The 17525-nt window shown below is 41.7% G+C and overlaps 1 pseudogene; it reads left to right on the top strand.

Annotated features, from left to right (window-relative positions):
• Window positions 1–12957: 12957 nt before the first annotated feature.
• Window positions 12958–17059, top strand: LOC149816891 (serine/threonine-protein kinase D6PKL2 pseudogene; annotated as a pseudogene).
• Window positions 17060–17525: the final 466 nt, after the last annotated feature.

Raw genomic sequence — 17525 nt, 5'->3', positions numbered from 1 at the left:
GCTAAAGTCTCTCCCTAAGACTGGGTCAACGACAATATGAGGACTACCCGAAGAGGCGAAGAGCCTAGCACACACAAAAGGAGAAAAATGACTTCATCATAAGGAGTCAAATTGTTGGGCTCAACAAGTGGACCAATGAGTGCATTCAGCCTCCTTCAACACCACCCAAGCAGCCTGGACAAGAAGCTTCACGACATTCACATGGTCGCTACAAGAATGATCTGTCATTGAACTTGTTATAAATGATGAATATTTTTGTGTGAACCAGTTTTTGATACCATTTTATAACACCCCGATCTGAGACCTCGAGAGTCCAAGTTCGGTTGGTATTACTTTCCAAAGGAAAAACATACAAAGTTCACACAGAGAAAACATGGCTAATTTTTTTTCTAATAACTCAATTCTTTCACAAAGTTCATTATTCATAATATGCAGAAATAATGATTACATAAATATTCAATGACAAGAAAGTAAACTAACAAGTACTATGTTGCAAAGTCAGAGTAGTCGATCATGTCCTGCCTACGCTAGTATGCCTAGAACCTACAATTGTAATTATACAAGGGGTGAGTCTACAACTTAGTAAAAAATATTTATAAGCAAATAATGACTTTAACTTATAACTGTAGTGGGCTCAAAGTCTCTAGTCTGAGTTTAGTTTTTGATACACCACACAAGATTTGTATATTTTAATTTTTCCTCCTTAACTCTCTCAATCAAACACTTACTCATACCAAACTATAACACTAGGTCGGCTATACCGGTCATAGCTGTCTATGAGCATAGCAACTCGCGTAGAACACCCTAATTCTACAATGTTGGCTAGACTATGAACCATACACTCCTAGTGATCCTCGGATCACCAGACACTGCAGTGAAACAACAAGGGAAACCCTACCAGTAGCTAGCCAGGAGGTCAGGCTCAAACTCAATCTTGGCATGGTTCATGCTACATTCTAACCACAATGTCTTTTAACCATCTATGGTTGTCTAGAGTTCTAAATACTATGTGAATATAACCCTAAGTTATATTTTAAGTTCATTACATTGAACCTTACTCTCAAGCTCATGTTTCACGAATTCTCCCATGAATGATATCATAAAATAATCACGACAGATCTCACTCTCAATCTCATAATAACATTAGGGTTCACATTTTATATCATACTAAGCATGAAACGAAGTAGAGTCTCTACGTCGTTAAATCATCGATGACCCACTCTCCATGGTGGATACGATCTGGCCGCGAATCAGGTAACCCTTTCTACATGTTGCCACTTCTGGGATTTAAGAGGTCATGCATGCTAATCTCAATATAAAATTTATATAACATGACTAAAATAAAGATACTCAAGTTTAATCACAGTCTCATCATAATGTATGTTATTTGCACATTATAACATAGATATGCTATCATAAAAATAATCTTTTTCTAATATGCATCACTACAAGAAAAATGTTAATTAGCGACGAAAATTTGCAATGGATTTTTTTTGTCGCAAATTTGCGATAGACTAGCTAGAGAAAACTAGCCGTCGTCAAAATAGGAATTAGCGATGGAAAAATTCTGTCGCAAAATCCATCGCTAATTAGCGACGGATTAGCAATAAAAACATTCTGTCTCAAATTTCATCGCAATTTCGCGATAGATGAGCGACAAAATTTATCCGTTGATAATTCTGTCGCTAATTAGCGATGGATTTTGAGACAAAATGTTTCCGTTGCTAATCCGTCACTACTTTTCAATTTAAACCCCAATTTTTTTTTTACCCGCTTCGCACTTTTCCCCCTTTCACTATACGCAGCCGCCCCCCGAGCCTTTTCTTCTTCTCCTTTCTCTTCCTCGTCTGCAGACCGGTCGAAGCCACGTCGTCGCCGACCCCCGCCGGCCAACTCTTGTCTTCCCCTCCTTCCTCTCTTCTTTTGCTTCCCTTCTTCTTTTCCCCTCTTCCTTTCTTTCTCCTGTGTTTCCCCTTTCGTCTGAGCACCCACGAGTGCATAGTCGCCATGCCATTCTGGCGACCCCCTCTCTTTTGAAACCCTCCACTGCTGACGCCGGAACCGGGTGAGCCACCACCATGAAGTGTCTGTTTGGGTGTCTGCCGAAGACCAGCGCGACTGTCACAGTCGTGACCTCCTCCTCCTCTTCCTATTTCCCCTGCTCTTCCCTATTTAGGCGCCAATCAGAGGCGAACCAACCCCTACTGCGACTCGATGTTGCTACCATGCCGCCGGGAGCCCCAACCACTGTTGGACGCCCCCTTCTTTGCCACCCTCTGCACAATCCACCACAACGGTTCATTTCCTAGTGACTGACATCTGCTTTTGCTACTTCATTTTTCCAGATCATTTAATATTTTGCTGATAGAAGCCTTTCCTATGAAGCCTTTTGTTGATATCATTATAAACTTTGAGATGCTTCTCATGGGGTGACTGGTGGGACAAAATGTTGACATATAGCCAATCCACAAGGCGATGGAGGAAGCAACAGAAGACCCTGATCCATCTAAATCAAAGACTTCTAGTGCCAGCTGGTTGTCTCCTGGTTTCATGGAAAGGTTCCAGTCTGTTTCTTTGGGTTCTCTGGAGAAAAACTTGAGTACCAGAGATTCTGCTTGTAGTGATGAACAAGATCAGTTGTCGCCTCTAGCAGCATCACAGATACTGTGGGCAACTGGAGTTTTTAGTGGAGTAATTTCTGATAGGTTTTATTCTATACTTCCTGTGCGTGATTTTTTTTAAATCCCTTTCTCGTGCTTTCTTGATGCATCTGACCGCCTTTATGAATTCATTACTCGTTCCTCAAGGACCTGTAAGCTCTAGCTTACTTCATATTTCATTAGAGTAGCAAAGACTTCATTTGCTTTCGTCTTTGTTTCCTTAATTTTATTGGGTTTATGAGTTGATTCAGGGTTGGGTTTGAATATCCCTTTTTTTCATGTATATTGATGCTTACCAATGTCTTTCACAATTGGTATATATTGTGCATCTGTATGAGTTTATGCCATCATGTATTTGATTATGGAGCATGATTGGTTCTGGCTGATAACTTCTAATTATTCATACATTGTAAATTGTACATTGGTCTGCTTGTATGGTTTGATGATCCATCAATTGCCAGCACCATTAAATTTACAAGGACAATCATTCAGATCTTCATTATACCTGTCAAGCTCCCAGCACCTGGGTTTTCCTCGATAGAGAAGGATGTGTTGAGAGCTTTAATTACCTGAGACCTAGTGACCATCCTCAGGTCATAAGATAATAAACCATACAACCTAGCTTTTTTTGGCTCCCTTTTTTTCTTCTTATCCTTTGTATTTCCTAATATCATTTTCAATTCAGTTATCTAGTTCAGATTTAAGGGGAATGAGTATTGATTTGTGAATATTGTGTCAATAAGGTTAATAGTGTTTAATTGTCATAAAGTTTTGCCACCAATTAAAATCTTAGATTCCTTTTAGTTGCTTCTTGTTTGCTCATTTATAATGACAAATTTGAATTGTATCTTAATTAAATTTCTATAAATGTGTAGATGTTTCATTAACATTGAATCTTTATTCTGTTCTCGCTTGTTCTTAGTTTTCTTCTAACTTAAGTATAGTATTTTGCTATTTTCATTTGTCCTATGAACTTTCTTGTTTTTTAGATGATTGAATTCATTCTAGTTCGATTTAACAATTTTGGATCTTGAAATAGATCAAAGGTCGGATCTTCACCACATGGATGTTTACGTTCTGAACATTCACTTTGACTCACAATTTTATTGTGTAGTCACAACATGGATGCTTATGTTTGGAAGAGTCACTTTCACTCAAAATTATATTGTTTAGTAACTAATAACAGTTGGTTATATTATGCAAAATGATTGAATTTATTAGGACATTGCTAGTGGGATTTGTTTATGATGGATGGGTGGAGGCAATAAAGTGGTATTCAATGTCACTGCTGTTGTTTTTTTTTTCTGCCCTTCAGTTTGATGGTCAAGCTAGGCATTGTCCGGGATTTGAACCCGAGGTCACTTGGTTAAGATAGTGCGATTCTAACTGGTGGAGCTATCTTATTCAACATAAATTCATGATACATAGGCTATGGGAAGTTCAACAATAGAACCAACAAAAGAGCAAGGGTGAGAAGAAATAGTTGAATATTAATAATAGTTTAAATACATATTTCCTCAAGAAAAAGGTAAGATGAATAAACTTGACCTCATGCACATGACAAATGAGACAATGCTTGACAATGACAATGATGAATTAAATGATAATTTGTCAAGTGCGCAAATCTCATCCACAACCACCACATCTAACATGTTCTCAATTTACACAATCTTAGTGAAACTTAAAAAGAAAACAAAGTAAATGTTAAATTATTGCAATATATTGAAAACTCTAGTACTATGATATGCTCTGGGTGATAACTCTGTTGCAACTTTATGTTTTGCAATTTTGAAAAACTGAAATATTTATGTGGAACTGCTGATCTGAATTATGATATGCTCTGTGGAACTATTGATAACTTGCCTATACTCGCCATGACTGCTGATCTGCTTCAAGACACTTATGAAGCTATCAAACGTGGAACTGATGGACATGTCTCTAAGCCCTTCAAGGAGGAGCAACTAACAAGCACTAGCAAAGTTCTTTGATGTTCCTTCAAAAAACATTATGTTAGCCGGAGCATAGAAGCTGGCTCTTTCCTCCTGCCTATGGCAATCAAACAAGGGCTCATTCTCACAAGGATGGAGGGAACATGACCATCACCTTGCCAATATATAATTAGGTGATTGTGTTCACTTTAGAATAATACTACTGCAAGGAGATCTGTAAATTTGGTGATCTATACTTTGTAATGTAAGCAGAGGTGTTGACGATTCACAAGGGCCGAGAGATGCAGTGTATACTTTTGATATTTTTTTGTTCTTTTTAGCAAATACTATAGTGTAAGCTTGCTGAGTGAATGGTTACTAAGTTATGTAACTGTAGTGGAAGCAACAAAAGTGGAGCCTGTGTTTAAGTAATTATACTCCTTCATGTTTGATGTGGAAAGCATGTCCTCAATGGCTGAGAAGGATCAACCTATACCTAGTGTTATATTCATTGTAAATTTTGATAAGGTAAAAGCATGTCTCTACTTTTTTGTGTCCTAAGTTCCAAATTTCTAATATCTATAATGTGTAATTAGTAAAGGATGTCTCTGTTGTTTTCATTTCTTGGTTGCTAAAACTTGGTCTTATTTCTGAAGTAGCATAATGGGGGAATTTGGTAAGGTTAATTGTTATCATTCTATCTGGTGCATCTGTAGCTACTGTAATAAGATATACTTTCCCTTTACATATGTTGGTTTGACTTTTCTTAAATGTCCTCTCTTTTTGGGATGCCACTATAGTGTATAACGATTCAACCGTTGCAATCTGTATTAGGTGGATCACAATAAAGCAATTCTTTCAGGCATTCAAGAAGCCAGAGAAGCGATGTTCTCTATTATCTTATGATTCTCCTTCTGGAATTGCATTGTTAAAGCACATTGAACATCTGCACGTGAAAAAGTAGTGAGAAATAAAACACTAAACTTAGTATATTAGACCATATGCTCATGGAGAAGCACCTTACTCAAACACTAAACATTTTGCAATTATGAGCAACATGTCTCTTAGTAGGGGTCAAGATGCACACTCAAAGACATTTGCAGTTAATGCTACATCTATGTAGATGACAATGCAATAACACACACATGCTTAGCTTTAAAGAGCTTATCAGAGTTTATCATGTGTTCATGCTTTTTTGGTTATACCTTATTTTGAGGTACAGTCTACAGTGTTGCAGATGATATGAGGGTGTCATATGGACAAGATTTACCCTGATAGTGGTATTGTTTAGATGATGATGGTTATCTGTAGTGTTATTGATGGTTTTGCTGACTCAAACATATTTTCCACATTGTAACTGCGCATTGTGAATTTGTGATTGTGTATAGTTTTAGGTTTTCATCGAAATATAAAAAGCTTTTTTACCTATCTTTGTTGCAAATCAAGTTGTTGTTTTATGCTCCCATAACTAATGAATATTGTGGAGAAATAATGGTTAGTATAATCATCTATCATTGACTTTTATAAGCTTTCTTTGCTAGATACGTCAATGGAAACATTGGGAAGATTCAATTACAAATGATAAGTACAATATGGAAGAAGGTTTGTGCCAACATTATCAAATTTTTGTTTCTTTACATGAAAGCTTTTTTTTTATGCAATTAGGAATCAAGGAATTACTCCAATTTCTTATATGTTGTTTAAGTGGAAGTTGATGAGTTGTGGAGCTTGATTTAGTGTTTTTGCTACTACTGGAGGGGGGGGGTCCAGGGTTCCCCCTGACGCGGGTTCCGCTAGGCGGTCAGCGGGCAGGGGTTCAGGGGGCAGCGCCCCCAAAGAAGATTTTTTTTCTCGGGCTTATATTTGGTAGGTATGAATAATATCCGTAGGTATATTTCAAACAATTTTTTTTTTTAAATTTGCAACGGATTAGCGATGGATAATATCCGTTGCTAATATTTGGTTTTGCGACAGAATATAATCTGTTGTTAAAATAGCGATGGATTAGCAACAGATTACATTTCATCGCAAAACCAAATTCGTGTTTGTTTAGTGATGAATTACATATGTCGCTAATCCATCGCTAATTAGCGACAGATTAGTGATAGATCAGTTCTATAGCTATTTAGCGACCAGGATTATGCGACAGATGCTATCTGTCGCTAAGCCATTGCCAATTCGTCGCTAAACACATTTAGCGACAGATTAGCAATGGATAGTGTCCATCGCTAATCCACATTTTTCTTGTAGTACATGACATATCATGATTAATGCGTGCGTATAAACATCTCATTGCAATAATCTCATGCATGGTCATTTTATGCATATCATGTTCATACTCAAGAGCTATATTTCTAAACATGCTAATATGCAACACCAATATTAACGTGCAATACGATATGGTTTGTTCACAACTAAGATTACTTATAATATCTCTAACCTCGAATACGAATGTTGTACTCTGGTCGCAATCGAGTCTCAAATGGCTCTAACAAAAAGACTTGATTATCACACAAGAATGTTCATATTAATACACATAAGTTCTTTATATTTTAACAAAATTACCAAAATACCCCTCCTGGGTTGACTAATCAAACCTCAATTTTGTGCCCCTAATTTGATCAAAACCATAGGACAAAAAGATTCTCCTCTACAATACGAGTCCAACGCACTAAGCTCACTTAGAGCAAAGTTATGACTATTTTACTTAATCAAGTATTACGTACACATAAGGATAATTTGGTTATTTCAACTCTTATGATTTGACCTAACTCATCCTAGGTCAAGATAGGTTCGGTCTGAGTCTAGTCTCAACCCATCTAAAATTGGTTTAAAAACTCAATTGGATTATCAAAACTCGTAACTAATCACAAACTAGATCCAAAACTGTTAGACTGGATCCAGACCCAGTTCTGATTTGGATCCAGAATTGTCAGACTTGATCCAAACCCAGTTCTTATTTAGATCCAGAATTGATCCATCAAGCTATGAGTTGGATCTTGATTCAGCTTTGATATTGATCCAGAACTGTTAGACTGGATCCAGACACAGTTATGATTTGGATCCAGAACTGATCCATCTAGTTGGATTCAGATCCAGCTATGATCTGGATCCAATATTGATCCAAACCAGATTTAATTCTTATCTGGATCCAACCCTGATCCTAACCAGATCTAGTTTTGATCTGGATCCAAATTTGTCAAACAAGATCTTGACCAAAAATTGTCTGGTTCTAGTTCAATTTGGATCAGTTTAGACTGACTGGATCGAACTGGATCCAAATTTAGTCTAGTCCAGATCATACTAGATCCATACAGAGAACTGAGACCTAGTTAGACCCGACTCAGTCTGGTTCACACCTAGACTTGTTCAGTCTGATTGAGTTGGTCCTTGTCGGACTGGTACGATTGATTTTTTTTACTTGGTTTGGTCTTGGTGCGACCCAGATCATCTCGTTGGATCTGGGTCACACCTAGACCGACACAAGTCGGCCAGCTGGGTAAAAAGGGGTGAAAGGGGCACAACCCTTTCTGTTTTTCCCTTTTCCTGAAGTAGAGGGGGCGGCAACTAGAGTCGACCCTCTCTCTCTCTCTCTGCAACAAGGCGACAACCATGGTTGTTGGCTTGTCGTATGTTTTTTTTTTCTTTTTTTCTTTTTTGCAACTCGCCAGCAGCCATGGCTCCCGACCCTCTGATCGACCGAAAAAATAAAGAAGGGAAATAAGATGACATACCTGTTGTCGGTGGTGGGTTTCGGTAATCCCTCCCTCTCTTTATGAAACTCTTTCTCGTTTCTCTTTTTTTTTTCTCCCCTTATCCTCTTATTCGTTCTCTGTAACAATGGGGTGGAGGGCTCACTGTGAGGGCTTTATAAAAAGCCCTACCTCACCCCACCTGTCAAGCATGGGGGGTGAGGTTTATCCTCATCCCCTCTTGCGATGAAATGGGAAAGGCAGTTCCGCAAATAAGGTAACCCGTCTTCCCCTTATCTCTTTTTTTTTCACCTCCCTCAACCGATGATCTGGTAGGGTGGTTTTACAATTCCGTACAAGACCTTCTCTAGAACCCCAACTTCTGAGCTTGGGTTGACCTTCATCAAGATAACCTCAACTCGTCAAGTGGGTTGCATTCGAGCTTGTCGAGCACCCAACAAAACCGACTAGGCACTACACATTCCATTCGCTCTTCCCCTTTCTCAATTCAACTTTCTAGCCAAGATTTTGGCCACGAGCCCTTGAGATGACCCACAACTAGTGCAGGTCGAACCAGCCACAACAGAGGTCGGTTCCTTGTCCAATTGGCTCAGCCAAAAGAGGGTTCACTCACCGGTGCACAAGTCGTGACCTGCAATAGCAACCAGGTGCGGCCGCGTTAGTTGTTGGTGTTAATTGCGCTACAATTCGTGTCTCTAGTGAGGAACATAATAGAGTCATGGTCACAAGGGATTTCACCGCGATATTAATTTCCTAAAAACTCATAAAGTTGATGACATTTGAAAATATCACCTGCTTTGAAAAATCACATTCTTATCAGATAACACCATGAAATTAGCACTTTCTAAAATTTTGATAATTTTAACTTTTTCTTTATATTTCTAAAATATGTGTGCTATTTTTTGGAGGTTTTCTGAAAATGCAAATTTGTTTAATTCAACATAATATTTTTTCTAACCAAGAAAATCCTGTATCAATATTAGTGTCGTTGATATGATCCAATAATATTATTGCTCCACATTGTTAATATGAAGTCAAAACCACTTAAACCATGTATTACTTGAAAAGTTGAAATTTACTTTTTCACTATAGATGGCGAAGCTAAAAATTAAAATTGGATGTTGGGCAACGCGACCGTATTACCAAGTTGATGAATGCATTACCTCCAATTGTTTCTCGTAATGATGCATGAAATACTACGAGTATGCATGGCCTCGACCCTTTCCAATGAAGGCTCGACTGGATTATTAAGACTGTCTAACTGAGTTCCGATGTTTTGAGAATTCCACTTTCTCCATGTTTTTTTATGACGAAGTTCCCTGCCAAAGCAGGTAATCTCCAGGTGGGGTCATCGACACTCAAGTCCTTAGGAAGCCCACCAATGAAAAGCACCTGCACACCCGGTGGAAGTTGAACCTGGGACGAAGGGGTCAGCACCTTCTCTCCAAGCCCGTTACCACTGGGGCGACCAAGCGGGTGTCACTTTCTCCATGTTATAATAGTGATTTTGAGAGTTCTCATTCTTCCTAAGGATGGCAGTGGGCCGGGGAGGGGGACAAGGTCTTCACCCCTGTCCCGTTTCAAAATCTGAACCTCCATCCCTGCCTTCATCTCCGGACGGGGATGAATTTTAACCTCCACCCCTGCCTTCATCCCTGTTTCATGTCCTCCATCCCTGGTCCAAACAGGGGCGAGGCGGGTCTTCTTTTCCCCTTGGTCTATAGTCATCCCTTGAAAGACTGGGGAGGGAATGGGGCAGGGCAAGACGGGGACGGAGTGGGGCGGAAAAAAAGCATAAGTCCATCCCCGTTTCATGCCCTTCATCTCCTGTCCAAAACGGGGTGAGGCGGGGCCGGTTGTCCCCAGGTAGGGATGGCAGTGGACTGGGGGAAAGCGGGGCCCCGCCCCACCTCGCCCCGTTTGGACCGGGGATGAAGGGTATGAAACGGGGATGGAGGCGGGGGTGGAGGATAAAATCCATCCCCGCCGCGGAGGCGGGGCGGGGGTGGACGTGCACTTTTCCCCGTCCCCGCCACGATCCCCGCCCCGACCACTTTTCCCCGCAATATCCCCGCCCCGCCTCATCCCCGTTTGGACCGGGGATGAAGGGTATGAAACGGGGATGGAGGCGGGGGTGGAGGATAAAATCCATCCCCGCCGTGGAGGCGGGGCGGGGGTGGAAACCTTGTCCCCCGCCCCGCCCCACTGCCATCCCTATCCCCAGGTCCACTGCCATTCCTAATTCTTCCGCTTCTTCCAAGATGGTACAGACTAGGTCCCCTCAAATAGAAGGAATCGTTATTTTATCATTTTATGGAAATTTCTATTCTGGGTTCACATGGATGACATCACGCGCATTTGAATCGTTGATTAAAAGGAAATCCTCCAAAACAAATTACCTAACAGAAATATCAGAGATCATGAACTTGGTTAAGTAATTGCCATAATTCCCAAACACAGCAGAGGAGGAAGATATAAAAAAAAAAAAGCAAAGGAAAGGAGAAAATAATTCAGCCAGCACAATCGTAATTCGTAAATACAGATTGGCATTGGATCCACCAAGTCTATAATTAGAAACTATAATTTATTGTGAATGATTTATGCATTCGCTATTAAAAGACTATAACTGAACGCCATTATGCATGGTGGTCCTACGCCACCCTAAATGAAGAAACCTTCTTTTTTTCTACCATACAATCCACTGAAAGTGTGTATGGTGTGCAACAAATTAAGCAGCTAAAATTGCAATGAATGACTTAATTATTTAGGTGGTATTTCATAAATGCATCAAACTATTATTTTCCAAAATTATCATATAGGAGATACCAGACATTACTTAAAGAACTATAAATTTGCAATTTGATGTGCTCCTTTTTTGTCTTTTTTATTTTTATGGATCATAAAGAACCTGAGTTTTTAGTGACCATTGAATCCCTCTCACATACTTATGGTAGGCTGCGAAAGGGTTAGGTCTAGGCTGGACCAGGGTGGATTCTTGTGGGGCCTGACTAGCATGAATTTTCAACTGCCTCTTAAAAAAAAAGAAAAGAATAATAATGTCATAATTGGATCCGGATCTGATCAAGTTCAAGTATTCATATCCTTTCATATTCTAAGACTTCTTTAAGGTTTTATATAGGAATGGAGTCAGATATGGACCTGGATTCCATTTTTGAAAAAAGTTGACCTGGATATGGGTTAGATTCCATTAATCATGACCAGATTCCCTCTGTCAGTAGAGAAATATGACCCATCCAATCGGATATGGTTTGGATTGAATGCAAGTCAGGGTCCAGCAATGCAGTTCTAAAGTTCAAGCCAGTCCCCAACTCATGGTTTGACTAAAGCGTCTGAGAAGCTAATCCTCGTGACCGGCTAGCTAATCTTTTTCTATGGCTTGTGTTCATGGCGAAGAAGACCGGGTCCATGGTATGTCTGAGAGTGTTCTTTTCTTATGGTCTTAGCAGTGGAGGTTGGCTAAAAGCACACACCTAATTAAGGCACAGGTCAAAACCCAAGCAGTCATCCTCGACGATTCATTTCCAAGCAGTCAAGACGGAAATGGATCGAATTGATTGAGTCCGTGCTGTAGACTCCCGCTGGACTGATCAGGACTAAGCAGTCTCTATGGCTACCAAGAGTAGTGGGACTCAACCAAGGACCCTGTTTTCATTCGCAAGTGAGGGTTAGGCTTAAGTCAGCCATAGGTTCACTGAAGTGTACATGATCATCAAGCACAGCCTGGATAACAGTCAACAGGCCACAAGTAGAGCCAAGTGCTGAAGTTGACCGGACCTTGAGTCCGTGGACAGTATCAAGAGAGTGATCGTTTAGACAAAACTAAATAATGCCACTTTGATCTTTTCCCCTCTATAGCCCTCACTCATTTGCCAAATAGACCTATAAAATACCTAACTAAAATGACGTCCATACCCTTCATGCAGTCTAAATAAGTCAAAACTCAGTGATGGATTTGTTTCCATTATTTTCCTACGAACGTTTCTTAATGACAATTACATCCCTGGCACCCACTATATAATGCAAACGAATAATAGACCCAAGTCCCAAAACTCATTGATCCAGCTGTGTTTAGATGGCCTAGGTCAAGCTTCATTAGTCAGTTACACAAATTACTAAAGAGACCGACTTTGTGGTTAACCAGAAAATTCATGGCCAAATAAGTTGCCATATTACACTTTCATCACGGAAGGATACAGCAGATTTGTAATCAGTATACAAGAAAATAAAACAATGAGAAGAACACTCAAAATCTTCACACCCCACATTAATCATCAGAGACCCCTCTGTTCAAAGGCCATTATTACCAAAGTCCAAACTCTCAAAGGGTATTTTGGTCAATGTGATCCACTTGGCAAAACAAAGACTTTTAAAAGGGAGAAGGAAAATCTGCGGTTTCTTGACCAATGAGAGAGAGAGAGCTTGCAAGCCGAGCGCCATTCTCGGCTGGCCACATGGCTTAACGACCACGCTGCCGGCCCGCGTCCTTGCACTGCTCTGGGATCCGAGCGCGCACCCTCTCCCCCTCCCTCCGATATAACTACTCAGGACCAAGAGAAGAGAGTAGACGACCGCCTCCGCCTCCCCCTCCCCCTCCCCCTCCCCCTCCTGGACGCTCCCCTTTCTCCCACCCATGCGATGGGGACTCCCCCAGGGACAAAGTGTTCGGCGGAATGCTTCAAAGAAAGCCCTGCCGCACCAAAGTGTTCGCCGGAATGCTTCAAAGAAAGCCCTGCCGCACCAAAGCATTCGACGAAATGCGTCCTCACCAAAACCCCAACCATCTCCTCATCCTCTTCCTCCTCCTTCGCTGATAGCACCACCATCGATGACGACCCTCTCAGCTTAAGCTTCGGCTCTTCTTCAACCACCACCACCATCACCACCATCGATGTCAAGTGCAGCACCAGTAGCAGCTCTGCTGCAGCTGATGATGCTGGCAGCAGGTGGCGGTGCCCGCCGCTTACGATGAGCGATCTCCGCTTTGTGAGGCGGCTGGGGAGTGGCGACATAGGGAGCGTGTACCTGGTGGAGGTGAAGGCCTCGAAGGCGGTGTTTGCCGCCAAGGTGATGGACAAGCGAGAGCTGGTGAGGAGGAACAAGGTTGGCAGGGCGAGGACGGAAAGGGAGATCCTGGAGGGCGTGAGCCACCCATTCCTGCCGACGCTGCATGCCGTGGTCGACGCTGGCCGGTGGTCGTTCCTCGTCACCGAGTTCTGCCCCGGCGGGGACCTGCACGTCCTCCGCCAACTCCAGCCGACCAAGAGGTTCGATGAGGCCGCTGTCAGGTATGCTCCTTACTCGCCCTGACGTTGACACTGCCTCTCTCTCTCTCTCTCTGGATGTGTGTGTTCGTGTATGTGCGTGCATTGGATCCCGCACACACTCTCTCTCTCTGGATGTGTGTGTGCGTGTATTGGATCCCGCACTCTCTCTCTCTCTCTCTCTCTCTCTCTCTCTCTCTCTCTGGATGTGTGTGTGCGTGCATTGGATCCCGCACTCTCTCTCTTTCTTTCTCTCAGTGCATGTGTGTCTCCGTTGGATCCCGCGCTATGAACACTGAGATTGTCATTATCAATATTATTATGCTCGTATTCTGTTGGGGTTGGTAATAGTTCCTCAAGTAGTTATGGACCAATAATATCGTTAGATGAACGTGGTTACTCTCAGATGATGGGCGTCTGACTTTGTTAAACAAGTAGTTGAAGAACTGTAACCTGAAAATTTTTCTTCACCCATCATGATGATCATAAATTTTCTTCATTGTGATCATGATTACCACCATCATCTTCTTCTTTTTCTTGAGTGAGGATCGCTTCAGAGGCTCCCGTTCCAAGTGATGGGCATCCCGTTCCTACAGGTTTTGGATGCCGTTCATCTTGAGATCAACGGCATGCAGAGGTGCTCTGACGGAATACCGTCAGAACGCTCCTTCTTCTTCTTATTTCTTTCTTGATTAGACTTTGTCCTATCGACTTGGTCTCTTCTATGATAGTTATTAATATATCCTTACGATATTGATGATGACATACAAGTATAGTGCAGAAGGGAAGAAAATGTAGAAGTGGCTTGAAATGGATAAACAATAATGGCGGAAGGATGAAGAATCAATCTTTATGGAAAGTGGTGTCGCAAGATAACCGTACATCTCGGACAAAATAGATGGCATGATAGGCGCCCATCTTAGACACGTAGGATGGATGGTTGTTTTTGCTACTGCAGTTGTGTGACATTTTTTGTTTGTGCAGAAGCTTCTTGGTGCTTCATGTGATAATTTGGCTGACAAAGTCGAATAACTGCAGAAGTTAAGCACACATTTGACTTAGTGACTCTTAGTTGTGCGAGGCAAGTACTTTTAACTCAACTACTTGTACGAGTTGGCTCGATTTTACAGGACTTGGACATGACAGAATTAAGAAATATTCAATTCTTTTGAAAAATTGGTTTTAAATTAAAATATGAAATCTGGCAAAACACCTTGTCATGTACTACATTAATAGTTTTTGAAATATTAATATAAAAAGTTAATGTTCTTAACATATTAAAAAATAGTCTTAATATATTAATATTAAAAATATTTTTTGAAATAAATGCGCTAATTAATAATGATATTATTTAAAAAAAAATTTGTTTAAGAGGAAGTAAATACTGTACAAAAGATTTGTATTTTGTTGTTATTATTTGCTATTGAAACTGGGGATGACCTTCAAGGGGATTCAAACAGAATATGCCTTAGGCCAATCCCGTCTGATCCCTCCAATCCTGTCATATATGATCATATTCGACCAAATAGTATCTTTTTTTGTCCTAATCCCAAAGAACTGACTTTTTCAATGATAAATGACTTTGTAAGATCTCCTAAAACACGCTAGAAAAGGTCACCTTTTTTTCGTCCCTATTGCCATCTTTTATGGATAGCCAATGTGCAAAAGGATCCAAGATTAGCCACCATGCTCTAGTGTATGAGGCCACACCCTGTAATTTCTTCCTCGTAAAAAGCATCTGGGGAGAGTACCCAAATCAATGTTGTGAAGTTGTTTACAGGATACTTTTTTTTTTTTTTAAAGAAAGGCAAGCTGGGTTTAGGCAGACCCCTACCAGTTATACAACTATACCATTGGGTTTTGAACTTGCAACGTCCCAACACAAGGTGACGTGCACTATCTGCTCCTACCAGACAAGCGGAGCCCCCATTGGTTGTTTACAGCATGCTTTGCTAAAAGCTAAACCCAAAAACATTAATTTCAATGCTACCACATGAGCCTCAAATGTGATAATGTTCAGGCTTAAGCAGAGCATGAGCACGATGTAGTTTTGATTTGAGTTATTGCACGGCCATTCGAATGGAACATATGCAAGAAAATCGATTCTTTTAGATGAAGAATCACTAAAAAGTAGAAAAAAAAAAAACGGTCATGTTTAATGTACAAAAGATGGTGAACAGACCAGACTGGACCTCTCTTTGGGCCAACCCAATAGCCTAATGGACCCAGTTGTGCTGAGGCCCACGATTTGCCTCTAAGCCCACAAACTGTCGTTGACAGGTACAGCCTAGGCTTAGCCTGATGCCCACCTCTACATGTATGGGCTCTCACTGAGTCCAAAAGCAAGTCTTTCTGTTTCTGGATCATTTGGGCCTGCTTCTGTTTCCCATCAGGTTTTGGCCTAGGTGGCTTCAGGTGGAGTCTTGTAGTCTGTTTCTGGCTGGGTTTTAGCCTTGTTGGAGGGTCGGTCCAAGTCAAGTGGAAACGGATATGGGAAGTTGACAGAAGCAGCATTTTTGAAAAATGACAAGATTATTCCTCTTACCATCATTTTTGTCGCTGTACCGCAAAGCCATATGAGAATTCCCATTACACCTTCTCTTCTTATCCAAATGTACACTAATAATTACTTTTTGAATTAAATGTGAGTTCATTAAGTTTATTTTTTTTATTGCTATTATTATTTTTGCAGATTCTATGCAGCGGAGGTGGTCGTAGCGCTGGAGTACGTCCACATGATGGGCATCGTGTACCGTGATCTAAAGCCAGAAAACGTCCTCGTCAGATCGGACGGTCACATCATGCTAACCGATTTTGATCTCTCCTTAAGATGCGATGCTCCTACTTCAACGACCCTCGTGCTATCGGACCCAACTTCGGTTCATAATCTCGGGTCCCACCCGCCACCCTTCCCAACAAATTCATGCATACTCCCCAGCTGCATCGTCCCGGCAATCTCCTGCTTCCACCCTATGCGGCGCTGGAAGAAGCGCTCCTACAAGAAGCCCGTCCCGGAGGTGGTCGCCGAGCCCACCGACATCCGCTCGATGTCGTTCGTCGGTACCCACGAATACCTTGCACCGGAGATCGTCGCCTGTGATGGCCATGGCAGCGCGGTCGACTGGTGGACCCTTGGCATCTTCGTCTTCGAGCTCCTCTATGGTGTGACCCCATTTCGAGGTGCCGACAATGAGTCGACGCTTGCCAACATTGTTGCTCGGGCACTTGAGTTCCCATCGGGCTGTGTGTCAAATGCTGCACGAGAATTTATCGCTGCGCTGCTGATCAAGTTGCCGGAGGGGCGGCTCGGCTCCACCATGGGTGCAGCAGCAGTGAAGCGCCACCCATTTTTCGATGGCATCAATTGGGCATTGCTCAGATGCACCACCCCGCCTTACGTTCCACCGCCATCAGTCTCTGGTAAAATGGATGCAGCCTCCGATAGCTGTTCAGATAGTACCGTGTCATACTTCTAGTCTGCAGTATTCCTTTGAAAAAGAAAAACACTTCTAGTCCACGAGGTGTGGTTTGATGATCGGGCCCAAGTACTTTACAAAGTACTCAGGCCACACAAAACACAGAAAATCGCTATATGCACAGCGATTTTCTGTGTTTTGTGCGGCTAAAGTATTTTGTGAAGTACTCCGACCTGATCGCTGATCTGCTCCGTTAGTCTGCAGTATGTCTGTTGTGCAGCACTGCTACATAGCCAGCATTGTTCTTATATTGTGCCGACCTTGAATATATACAAGGGATACATGGCATGCATTAGTCCCTTTTGGCTGTGTTTGGACTCGCTCATGGATCTTGAGGACTCGGTTGGCATTGAAGCACCAATGCCACTAACAGATGAAATTGCAGCAGTCATTTATCTCCGTGATCGCTTCTTTGTTTAGTGACCGTACTCCTGATCCCCTTAATTCGGTGGTTACTAATGTATGA

Source organism: Nuphar pumila, chromosome 14 (genome assembly GCF_984573655.1).
Source record: "Nuphar pumila chromosome 14, dmNupPumi1.hap1.1, whole genome shotgun sequence".
Taxonomy (NCBI): domain Eukaryota; kingdom Viridiplantae; phylum Streptophyta; class Magnoliopsida; order Nymphaeales; family Nymphaeaceae; genus Nuphar; species Nuphar pumila.
This window is presented reverse-complemented; position numbering and strand designations above follow the sequence as displayed.